This window comes from Mixophyes fleayi, chromosome 2, assembly GCF_038048845.1.
Source record: "Mixophyes fleayi isolate aMixFle1 chromosome 2, aMixFle1.hap1, whole genome shotgun sequence".
Lineage (NCBI taxonomy): Eukaryota > Metazoa > Chordata > Amphibia > Anura > Limnodynastidae > Mixophyes > Mixophyes fleayi.
Genome location: NC_134403.1, coordinates 77,861,066 through 77,874,071, shown reverse-complemented (window position 1 = coordinate 77,874,071; position 13,006 = coordinate 77,861,066). Strand labels below are relative to the sequence as shown.

At 39.6% G+C, this 13,006-nt stretch overlaps 1 protein-coding gene across 2 annotated transcripts in view; it reads right to left on the bottom strand.

Annotated features, from left to right (window-relative positions):
• AGAP2 (ArfGAP with GTPase domain, ankyrin repeat and PH domain 2) overlaps positions 1-13,006 on the bottom strand; it is a 258,019-nt gene that overhangs the window by 149,068 nt on the left and 95,945 nt on the right. The gene's annotated exons all lie outside the window — the stretch shown is intronic.

The following is a 13,006-nucleotide window of genomic DNA, read 5'->3' as shown; positions in this document are numbered from 1 at the left end:
TTCTATTTTACGTTTTCAATCTTCTTTTTTTTTCCCTTTAACAAAACCTTTTCATGACAGTAAATACTGATGTATCACCCTTGGAAAGATTATGGATTCATACAATATATACAAGCTTCCATTCAGCTTTTTGTCTTTTGAGTTACTTTGTTTATATAATTGAAGAGCTTCAAATCACTTGTATCCTGATCATATTGAACATTTTGGACACTGCTATCAGCGTTTTAAAAACCACTTGAGCGATTAATTATATCTTCTCCATATTACTCATAGGAATGAATTATTTACATTTGGAGCAATTAGATGCTACAATTTAAATGTGGAGTGAAAAGCATCCATATGACACGAGCCTGTTTTCTTTCCTAAAGCGTTTTCCAATGTTGCCATGCAACAAAACATGACACAGCCACAGCGCTAAAAACACCTTGCATCAGTCTCCAGTGTTTTTACCTCCACTGGACATAAGGATTTCTGAGACAGGAGATTTGTCACCATGGAAATAATGACCATGCATCCTTGACATTTTACAGGGAATGTCCTAATGAAAGGAAGTTTTTTTAAAACATAAAATTATATATGTTGTGACACTCCAGTGAGTATATTCACTTAAAACAATGAACATTTTTGCAAATGTATTATTTAATTAAATGTAATATGCTGTGTATGTCTGATACTGTCACTGGTGCTAATGCAGTCAATGAAGTATTTTAGTCACTGGGAATTTGTCATCATGAACAGCAATAGCACCAGTAACACCTGCAAAATATAAGACTGTTTGTTCAATTGAACACAATGCCAATGAAGCATACACCAAAAACTGATATAAATTGGAATAGAGCTGTTTAATTCAAAGACGAACTTTAGAGCGTCTCAAAATATGAAATACAATTAAAATAATATTAAACTGTTTTAAATTAAATTATATGGTACCATCCTGCATGGATAATTCAATGTTTGACAATGTGCTTCTTATGTTTTCCTTATTATATTTTCAATTACAGTAACGTGAGGTAAAGTAAATTATTTGCATTAAAAGCAATGCATCTACAATTATTGTATGCAGAACAATAATACAATTGTGTGCATTACAATTGGACGATTAATGGTAAAACTGGAGAAGAATAATGCATAATGAAGAGATAGCTTGCGTTAAAAGATACTGTATGTGAAATAGTTTATTTTACCCAACATATTATAGATCTTCCAACATAGCCAATTGCATCATGTACACAGTGACCTGTTCAAATAGTGCTTCCATTTGCAGTGAACTGTGCTGTAACAGTTCATTGACCTTAGTTGATGGAAAGTAAGTGGGACAAGCAGGAGCAGATAATTATGTACCAAATGAAATGAGTCACCATATTGTTAACATTAACTTGAAGGGATTACATTGCCTTTGCTGATTAATTTTCTTTTGTGTTTCAAATCAAACTGTCCTTGTTTTCATGTTAAAAAAAAATGCTAAGTATATTAAATGAGGTGGCCACCCATATCAGATATTTAATTATAAACCCTACCCCCAAACTAGTAGAAGGGTAGAGATCCAATGTGATTTGGAAGATACTCCCCCTCAGCACCTAGGGGGCAGGAACAATTTATATTTCAGTGCAATCAACGCCTATGGCAGGGGAATGGTCTATTAAGGAGGCGCAATGTGATTGGTCTCCTAAATGGCAAGGGTCACAGACATAGGAAACTCTGTTTTTGTTATCGATTGAAAAGTATTGCAGAGTTTATTCACACTATAGTCTATGAGTAAGAACATGTTAATTATAATAATAATAATCTTGCAGCCATGATGTTGCGACAGGTGCAGATTGGTGATTTATAATAAAATGTTTCATATGAGAGAACATCTCTTAATTGCAATAACCATTTCCGTAATCAGTATTTAAATAAAACACTTGTGTATTATTGAGACCAGAACAGTAGGATTATTAAATGATCTGGAATATTGGGGGAACATTAAAAATATGTACAACATGGCTTTTTAAGAAATGGAGCAGGTTTAATGAGTTTGCAATTAAAGTAATACTGCACTATAGATTTTAAAGGTTTGCCCAATTAATGTGTTACACGATTAACTTTACTTTACCACTACAAATAATCATTCACTGATTTGCACACTAGGGGCCTGAGTCATTAAGGCACGTAAATACTAGTACTTGCCGTATTTTGTGTAAAATTGTTCCGCACATGACAGAAACAAACCATACGCCGAGATCACAGCAACATCTTATTCATCTTTGAGCACAAAGGACCCTTACTACAGCCTACAATTTCAGGGGCGGAATGGGGAGGGGACTGGGCGTATGCACATAGTCAATGTATAGTAAGGGCGTGCCGAGCTCAAGCGCATGCAGCAGCGTCCGATTCAAGCTTTGGGCATCTAAAAGGTACATTTTTTTCTGTTGTTTAACTTGCACCAGCTACAGGTCTGGTGTAAGTGCAGATTACTAGTGATAACGGTTGCAGCTACATGCTAGAACATGTGTTTGCATTCTGGAACAACTGTAAAAAATGCATTTTATGTACAGTAGATATTCATAACATACATATAAATGAATTTTTTGGAAGAAGAAAATTAAAAACACTTTTTTGTCCGTTTTATATTATTAAAAGGTGACATTAATTGAGAAGTTTTTGTTGAATATGGCATGCGTATGTCGGATTTATGTACATTTTTTTTCAATGACTAAATATAAAAATATATACCAACTTAAAGCTGCGACTACCATCTATATCTACATCTAAATTTTACAAAGCTTCTCATTACCCTTGTTGGACTCGATAACCGCCACAAGCAAAACCAAGAGATTGCGGCTTATGATTGGGACTTCTACTCACAACTCTGCTCTCTCCTCCACCATTTAAAAGTATGAACAGAATTAATTTGCTGGTTATAGAACCAGCAGAGCCCCTGAAACAATGACAGCAAGGAAGCAGCCTCTGTGGCTCTGGTTCGGGTAGGAAGAAGTTAGTAAGATTGATCTCATAGATAGTAGTGCGGCTTTAAGTTCTTAGCCTCCCACCCACAAGTTTCCATAGCCTCTGGATGTGCATAACTCATTAATGACGTCACTGTCCTTAATGTGCATTCTATTAAATGCTGACATGCACTCCCCTCTTCTATCCTCTAGATTCCATCTCTAGACCTTAACTCTCTAAAACTGCTGTGTTTCTCACCTCCCTTTTTCTTCCACAATACTTGAGCAGCTTGTGTACAACCACCTAACTCACTTTCTCTCCTCTCATCCCTCCTTGAACCATCTGCAATCGAGCTTCTGTCCTCTGCACTTCCCCAAGACTGCCCTCACTAAAGTGACCAATGTTCTACTCAGGGCTGCCAAGAAGAATTCAGGGCCCGGGTACAACAAATTCATGGGGCCCCCCCTCATAGTCAAATAAGCCCCAAAAATTTTTTGCGCCGCCTTACGGCGGCGCAAAAAGATTTAGGTGTATGGTCATGCATTCAGGGGCGTAGCTAGCCAAACGGCGGTGCAAAAATTTTGGGAGGTGTGGTCATGCATTTTGGGGCGTGGCAAACGTGCCATTGGGGCGTGGCTAACATAAAAACCACTAGGCTCTCAATTCGCCGGAGCGTCACATATGTTCAAGCACTCCTGACTTTCAGGACATCTACCACCACAGTGTAGTATACAAACAATGCAGTGTGTACACAAACAGTTCAGTCTTGGCCTACACCTTACATTGGGCACAACATTCACCAAAAATTGGTATTGTCCCTACTAGAATCACAACATTTCACATACTGTCCTGCTCTCTCCTACCTGTTCTTCTCACTTTCTCCACCTGTGGCTGCATGTTTCTTTAGTTGCGGCTTGTCTGGATCCTGGAATGCTGGGGGCCCTATTTGGAAAAAAATAGCTACATTTAGATAATTCCAAACAACCCTGGCGTTAAATCAATACCATCCACGATTAATAATTAGGCCTTCCTCCAGCTCCAATATTACAATAATGTGCCCCTTCATCATCGCCATGCCTTATGATCACACTGTGCCCTCCATGCTGTTTTTGCCCCCTTCATCTGGCTCCCCTTCATCAGACTATACTATGCTGCTCCCCCCCTTTTTCAATCCCACTGTGCCATGCCTCCCCCCCCTTTGTAACCCCACTGTGCCATGCTGCCCACCATTTTTTAACCCCACTGTGCCATGCTGACCCCTGTTTATTAACCCCACTGTGCCATACTGCCCCGTTTTTTAACCCATCTGTGCCCCTCTCATTTTTTCACCCCCTCTGTCATGCTGCCCCCCCCCCCCCCGTTTTTAACCCCTCTGACATGCTGCTTTCCCATTTTTTAACCCCTCTGTGCTCCCCCTCAATTTTTAACCCCTCTGACATGCTGCTTTCCCATTTTTTAACCCCTCTGTGCCCCCACTCATTTTTTAACCCCTCTGACATGCTGCTTCCCCGTTTTTTAACCCCTCTGTGCTCCCCCTCATTTTTTAACCCCTCTGACATGCTGCTTCCCCGTTTTTTAACCCCTCTGTGCTCCCCCTCATTTTTTAACCCCTCTGACATGCTGCTTTCCCGTTTTTTAACCCCTCTGTGCTCCCCCTCATTTTTTAACCCCTCTGACATGCTGCTTCCCCGTTTTTTAACCCCTCTGTGCTCCCCCTCATTTTTTAACCCCTCTGACATGCTGCTTTCCCATTTTTTAACCCCTCTGTGCTCCCCCTCATTTTTTAACCCCTCTGACATGCTGCTTCCCCGTTTTTAACCCCTTTGACATGCTGCTTTCCCGTTTTTTAACCCCTCTGTGCTCCCCCTAATTTTTTAACCCCTCTGACATGCTGCTTCCCCGTTTTTAACCCCTCTGACATGCTGCTTCCCCGTTTTTAACCCCTTTGACATGCTGCTTTCCCGTTTTTTAACCCCTCTGTGCTCCCCCTAATTTTTTAACCCCTCTGACATGCTGCTTCCCCGTTTTTAACCCCTCTGACATGCTGCTTCCCCGTTTTTAACCCCTTTGACATGCTGCTTTCCCGTTTTTAACCCCTTTGACATGCTGCTTTCCCGTTTTTTAACCCCTCTGTGCTCCCCCTTATTTTTTAACCCCTCTGTCATGCTGCCCCCCCGTTTTTTAACCCCTTTGTGCCCCCCTCGTTTTCCTCCCTTCACTTACCTTTTCTCCTCTCTTGGTCTTCTCTGCTGCTCTGTGCTCCATTGCTCCAGACTGACTGAATGCTGGGCATGACATGATGACATCACACCCAGCATTCAGACAGTCTGAATAGAGCACAGAGCAGCAGAGAGGAGGGATGCCGGCTCCGCGATCAGGTGAGTATGTTTTGTTTTTTTTTTAAACTAGCCTGCTCCCCCCACCAACGACCGAGCCCCCCCCCCCCCCCCTGCCAAAAAAAAAAAAAAAAAAAAAAGAAAAGGAAAAAAAACGTTTTGAAAAAAAATATTTGAAAATTAAAAAAAATCAGCAGCGCAAGGGCCCGGGCCGGGCCCCCTGACATGCCGGGCCCGGGTAATTAGTACCCGCTCCCCCCCCCTCTCGGCGGCCCTGGTTCTACTCATAGCTAGGTTGAAGGGTCTCTTCTCGTCATCCTCTATGACCTCTCTGCCACTGTCAATGTAATCAACCATCATGACAAGTGACAGTGTTCTCTCCTGGTTCACCTATCTTTCTAATGTGTCTTCTGTGTCTTTACTTCTGGCGCATCCCCCCTTCCCCATCTACAGGTTGGGATCCTCAAGAGACTTTTCTTGTCTCTCTGCTTTTTTGTTTCTTTATGCATCTTTTCTTGGTGGATGAAAACACTCCTTTTACCTCCACTACCACACTATGCAGACAACACCCAAATCTTCCTCACTTCCCTGACTTCTCTCCTTCTCTTTCATCTCATGTGTCCACTCGCCTCTCCATCATCTCCACTTGGATGTACCAATGCTGCCTAAAGCTAAACTTGTCTGAATCTTATCATTTCCCTCGTTCCGGTGTCACTACTCCCTATTTATTTTCAGCCACTGTTGACAAAATCATGCTCTCCCCAGTTACCAAGCCTACTACATTCATCCACCCTCAGCTTTACAACACACATCCAGTCCCTTGCACATGTTGTTTCACCCCTTATTTTAAAAGTTTGGTAGAATAAAGAGATTTCTCACTTAGGGGTCTATTTATTAAAGTCTTTCCCCCTTGTAAAGCCCCGAAAACAACGTTTTCGGGGCTTTACCGTTAAAATCCTTATGTATTAATCTAGCATAGCAGCAGATATCGGAGATATCTGCTGCTTTGCACCCATTAGCGTTTTTCTGAGCACTCCCCATAACAATGTATGGGGAGTGCTCAGTACCGCTATGTATTAAAGACTGGCAGGTGAAGTATTTCTCTTTTTTTACTTGTTAATGTACGCCATCCGAAGCTGGCGTACATTAACATAAGTGAAACATTACACTGAAAACAGCGCTGCTCTGATGAGCAGAGCTGCACAGCGCATGTGTGGAGGGATCACATGATCCCTCCATCACATGCTTCAGGTTCCTGCAGACACGGATCTCTGTGCGCATGCCCGAGTTTACCGGTCGGCGCATGCGCACAGGGATTGAAAGAGGGACGATCAGCACCGCAGAGGGAGGAAAAGAGAAGAATCCAGTGTTAGGTAAGTGTAAGACTTCACAGGAGCAGCCGTTTTTCGGAACGGCTGTTCCTGTGTTGATTTTTAATACATATGAGAAACTTTTCAATCCGCATCTATGCGATGAGAATTGAAAAGTTTCTACAAAAAAAAAACGAAGGGTCATAAATAGACCCCTTAGGGTGTCAATCAGAAATTTACCAAAAACCTTTTCCATCTTCTCCTTCCTTCACTAATGTAACTTCCCCCTATATGGCCTTCTCATCACCCATCTGTCCCCGCTACAATCCAAACTAACTGCCATGGAGAGACTGACCTTCAAACAGCTCAGTCTCACCTTATTGGCCCTCACCAACACTTTCCCCTCATACATCTCTGACCTTGTCACAAGAAAGTCTTCCCGACAACCTCTTAAATCTGGCTCTGATCTGTGCCTTGCCTCCTCTCTGATTACCACCTTGCACTCCCTTCTCCAAGACTTCTCTCATGTTGCTCTCCACATATAGAGCTCCCCAATCGTTTTGACCAGACTATACCCAACCTTTCCTCTTTCAAGTGCTCTCTCAAATACCAGCTCTTCACTATAGCTTATCCTACACACACCTGATACTAGTCCCTCTGGGTAGTACCAGCTATCATCCAATCCCCCTTGCCACTATTGTTTCAGTATTGCCCTTTCCCTCTCAAAATCTGGGTCCTCTCTACCTTCTGGCTTATGTCTGCACCTTTTTTCAAACTCATATGTGCTTGTACTGATTTTATGTATGATTAGTTTTGTATAAATTGTAATATTGTTATCTGGCACTCTTGAGTTTTGCTGCAAACTACAACCTATTTATTATTCATATTAATGTGTTGTATACATATTGGAACTGCATGCACTAGTGAGATCAAGGTGCAATACATATTGATCGAGGTGAATGAATTTTTTTAAACTACGTTGTGGACAATTTGCCTCATGTATTCTTCAGAATTGCCCAACTGAACAGTACAATTTACTATTACTCACTCGTGTTTGTTCCTCTGGATCCACCTCGTCTCTGCTTCCTCTATCAGTTGGAGTACCACAAGGCTCAATCCTAGGCCCATGGCTCTTCTCTATCTATACCGCTTCTCTTGGAAAACAAATTAGCTCCTTTGGATATCAGTATCATCTCTATGCTGATGATGCCCAAAGTATATATCCTGTCTGGATCTCTTGCCATCTGTGTTGGCTAGTGTTACTGAATGTCTCTCAGCCATTTCATCTTGGATGTCCTCTCACCACCTCAAGCTCAATCTTTCAAAAACGGAGCTAATAATATTTCCAGCAGCCATAAGAAGCTACTATCATCATCATCATCATCACCATGTATTTATATAGCGCCACTGATTCCGCAGCGCTGTACAGAGAACTCACTCACATCTGTCCCTGCCCCATTGGAGCTTACAGTCTAAATTCCATAATATAGACACACACTCACACACAGACACATACAGACAGACAGACAGAGAGGGAGACGGACAGACAGGTAGAGACTAGGGTCAATTTTGATAGCAACCAATTAACCTACTAGTATGTTTTTGGAGTGTGGGAGGAAACCGGAGCACCCGGAGGAAACCCACGCAAACACAGGGAGAACATACAAACTCCACACAGATAAGGCCATGGTCGGGAACTCGTGCTACCACTACGCCACCGTGCTGCCTATGCTACCTTTCTGACATCTGTATTTTTTTTGGCAGCACAACGATAACCCTACCCCTCAGGTAGTGCCTAGGTGTCATACTTAACTCAGAACGGTCCTTTATTCTCCACATTACATGTTACATACATCTAAAAAAATGTTTCCAGAATATGTATTATCACACACAAGACAGTACAAAAACTTTTTAATTCATGCACTCATAATCTCCTGCATTGACTACTGCAATTCCCTCGTCACTGGCCTTCCTCTAACCAGACTTTCACCTCTGCAATCTATTTTTAATGCAGCAGCTAGACTAATTTTTTTTTGCAAACTTTCTGCTACTTATTCTCTGGTCCGTCAGTCCTTACATTGGTTGCTTGTATTTTACTGACTCCAATAGAAAATACTTCTACAAACATACAAGGCCATAAACAAACTTGCAACAACATATATCTCTTTGCTTGTTTTCAAAATATCTCCCAGCTTGACCCCTCCGCTCTACATAAGATCTGTGTCTCTCATCCACTCTTAATTACCTGCTCCCATTCCCAATTACTTGATTTATTCAGCTTGCACACACTTTGTGGAATGCCCTCTCTCGCACAACAAGATTTTACTTTAACCTGCAAACCTTCAAGCGTTTCCTGAAAACGTCCTCCTTCAAGCAAGCTTTTTAAATTCCTAAACCACCCTCTTTATCGCTCTAGGCTATTTTACCAGATTACCACCCCTCTACACAGTTCACACAAAACCTACACATGTTGTCTTTCTATGCTCAAACAACCCTCTGAGCCCCAAACTAACATTATTGTGTAACTGTATAATACAGCCACACTAAGCACTTTTTACCCTTACAATCTGGCTGGACTAATATATAATATGTGGTATTTAACCTCATGTATCAATTTCCTATTGTCCTATAGATTGTAAGCTTTTAGAGTAGGGCCCTCTTAGGTCTTTGTCTTTTATTACTGTGTTTATTCACAATTATAAAGTGATATGGGATCTGCAGTTTATGTTATTATTATTATTATTATTATTATTATTATTATTAATAATAATAATAATAATAAATATTATAATTTATTGAGTTCCACTTGGGCAATATTTCACATGATGAGCCAGGGTTCATCTGATAAGTATCTCTGGAAATTATTTTATTGTCGACAATAATTCATGTGTGTTCCATACAGATGTGAGTAACTTAATGGCCCCTCAACTGAGCACTTAGCTGTAATTTTAGTTTTAGATATTATTGAAATTAAAATGTGCACATGACATAAGACTTTGAGCTCACTTCCATCTATGTTGAATGTTTAATTAAATTTTCAAGCATACAGCATAACCATATGCACAGGGCATTAAAAATAGAACAAATTACTTCAGCGATGTAATGCACTCCATTTGGTGCTGAAACCTTGCCAAAAATGCAACATGTATTTGTTTTAAACGGTATATGGGAAGCACATCACAAAGTGAATGAACGTAATTTAGAACTGTGTGTAATGCCCTTTTCATGTATTAAATGCCATAGGAAAATTTAGAATTATGCTTTGTAATTAAAGCACATGTAAAATGAATGGAAACTCATAAACTGGCCATGCTTTTCATTAATGAAGCCTAAATAGCAGCATTTATAGTCCATCAAGCATTTTGGAAAACGCCCAAATGACACCCCATTTGCTACAGGGATCAATCATTACTATCTTAACAGCCATTCAAGGTGCAGTGGTCATAGCTCAGGCTGAACATATCACTGGCTCATTTGTGGGAACCATTGAATATTGACAAACAAAATGGATTTTTTACTCAGATCAATTCATCACTGGAAAAAGATCCGATTTTCTGAGGATAGTCTATTTTCGGAGGTGGAAAGGAGCATGGCCTCACCTTAAATGGGAACAATTTGGGTCGTCCTGGGTATAGTTTAGGTAGATCAGGAGTGTGGTCTATATTGTCTGTAATTTTCAATCAGGAATGATGGCATGGATGTAAATTTTCACACATGAACATGTTACTTTGTGAAAATTACCATACATGACCATGTGAAAATAAACCACTATCCCCATCAGGATCAATATTTCTATTTTTCACTTTCAAAAATCATCTCATAAACATTGTTCCATTGTACAGAATGTATTGTTATGTTCTAGAATTTATAATTCAGGAAACACATTTTAATGATCCAGAAACAAATAAACACATGATTGTACAGTATCATTTAAATGTTGATAAAATATGAATCACTTGATGCTCTATATTAAAACCATAAGGCATCATTAGATTTTAAGATTTCATTTTCAGCAAACGCAGTAAAGAGAAAATATCCAATTTGGGATTTGAGACCACTTAAAGTAAGCTTCATCATATACTACTTCTTCACAAGACTTTCCACTGATAATTTTACTACAACAGATTCATTCACAGCTAATTTTTTCAGCAGTCGTATAATTATATGAAGCTCATCTGTTCTTGTAAGAGTCTTTGCTAATCAAAACATGCTGCATCTTGTATCTTGTATCATAGTCCAACTTGGCCACAATTAAAGTGTGTCTTTTTTGACCCCATTACGGAGTGTCAAATATAATGTATCACATAACTTCTTTATAACATTAAAAACCATATAGTTTTCTGTGCTCCACAAATACACAAAAAATATACAACCCATCTACCCTGGACACAATTATAATGTTTTAACTTCCCAACTTATATTAACTACTAGAAATACTTAAAATACATTCAGCATACAGAACAAAAGAAGTAGTACTGTACAATTACCAAAACATACAAAATAAGAATAAAGACTGATAACTTCCAAATTCAGAACAACACAATTGGTAATATGCATTCAATCTGCATTAAAAAACAAGACCGGGAGTTTGTCATAGGAAAAAATCCTGGGACAAATCAGCAAAACCTCATTATGCAATTATGTTTTTCTTAACGCCCATTAATAACACAATCTGGGCTATTTATTAAAGAGTGAAAAGCCCTAACTAATGTTTTCACCAGAGATAGGGCTTCTTCCTGTACCTCAAGGGGTCACTGATGGGAGTATGTTTCGCCAGGGGTTGCCAGCTACAGCTTCCCATGCAAAGTACTGTACCAGTGCAATCCTCATATAATAGTGCCATCTCAGGATGGAAATAACAGAAGAAAATGAATACAAAAATGGTTTATTCTTTTTAATAAAGCATTATTTTTAAACACTAATAATTATTTTAAAATGTTACATTCTATTTTTTTATTTTTTACAATTTTATTTGTATTATTATTTTCATGATCATTATTATTATTATTATTATTATTATTATTATTATTATTATTGCCTTTTAGTTCCACTGCACATGCATAAACCGGCTAGCCAGGTCACCCCCTGAGACAAGACTAGCAAAGCGGAAAATTAGCCCTTACCGCTTCGGACCAGTATCACTGCCTCGGCAAGATTTTAATCCTAAATTATGGTGATAGGGGATTTTCTTTTGCTGCAATAAGCGACTAGGAAGCATCATTGCATGTACAGATTTGTATGTTTGTGGGCAGGAACCGGTTAAAGCAAATTGTTGTCAGTGTTGATGTACTTTATAGTCCTGAGTTCTCAAGGCATGAGAGGGTCCCAAAACAGAAATATCCTCTAGGCCCTGATGCAGTTGATTGGTCCAGTAGAATTAGGCCAGTATCAATAAGGAGACTGTAGGAATGCAGTTACATTTAAAGAAAAATAAATACTTTTTTTTAACATTTTTAATTTCATGGTCCCAATATACTAATAATTCAACCATGTTTATTTCTACAATATCCTGATTTAAGAAGCAGGCAAATAAATTTACTGAATGTCATCGGAAGGAGTTAAATATTGTGCCTCCTGAAAATTAATGAAAATTGAGGAAGTGATGCTGAAACCTGACAGAGATTTCTGTTTTCTTAATTTTACCTCTTTATTCAGTTGTCATGACGACCAGAGTGTTGAAAGTGTTGCAAAACAGCAGGAATAATTAAACGTAGTGGTGTTACACACTCTAATCGAAGCGCTACGTAGCAGGCCTTCTAATATGAGGCTGAGAAGTCGCACTGTGTGTTTCAAACAAAGGCTGAAAATACAGAACTGCAGTTTGTTAGCCTATTAATGGGTTGTGTCATCCATTTCTTCTATTCGCCACATCCCAAAAAATCCCTGGCAGTTGGATAACCAGTGAATGTGCTACTGGATAATCATTTAAATCCCGCTGGAAACAGGATGATTTACACAGCATGTTATTTCAGCACTGGAAATATTTTCAAATCTATATGTTTTAGGATTTTACCAGAGGCTGGTTCTGATGGACATATTGTCCACGGACACTGATGGAGAAGCGTTTGTGTGACTGTCCCAGAGATTTGACATGGAAGAAAGCACTGAGAGAAATGATGAGGGAATATTATCTTCATAAACCCAGTCATGCAACAATCAGACCACACTGCAGTGTCCCGTAGTGCTGCTGTCTGTAGGGCAACTTATGTCCCCTATAGATTCCACAATAAGTAAATAAAGTAGATCTGACACTATGAATTAACATTTTATGTTCCCCTAATACTTAAAAATGTTTGTATATCTTGTGTAGATTTTGTGTTCCTATCCCATACTTGCCAACTGTTCTGGAATGTCCAGGAGACTCCCGAATTCCGGGTAGGTCTTCCGGAATTGCATCATTTTGGCCCCATGCTTTTGCATCATTCCAACATG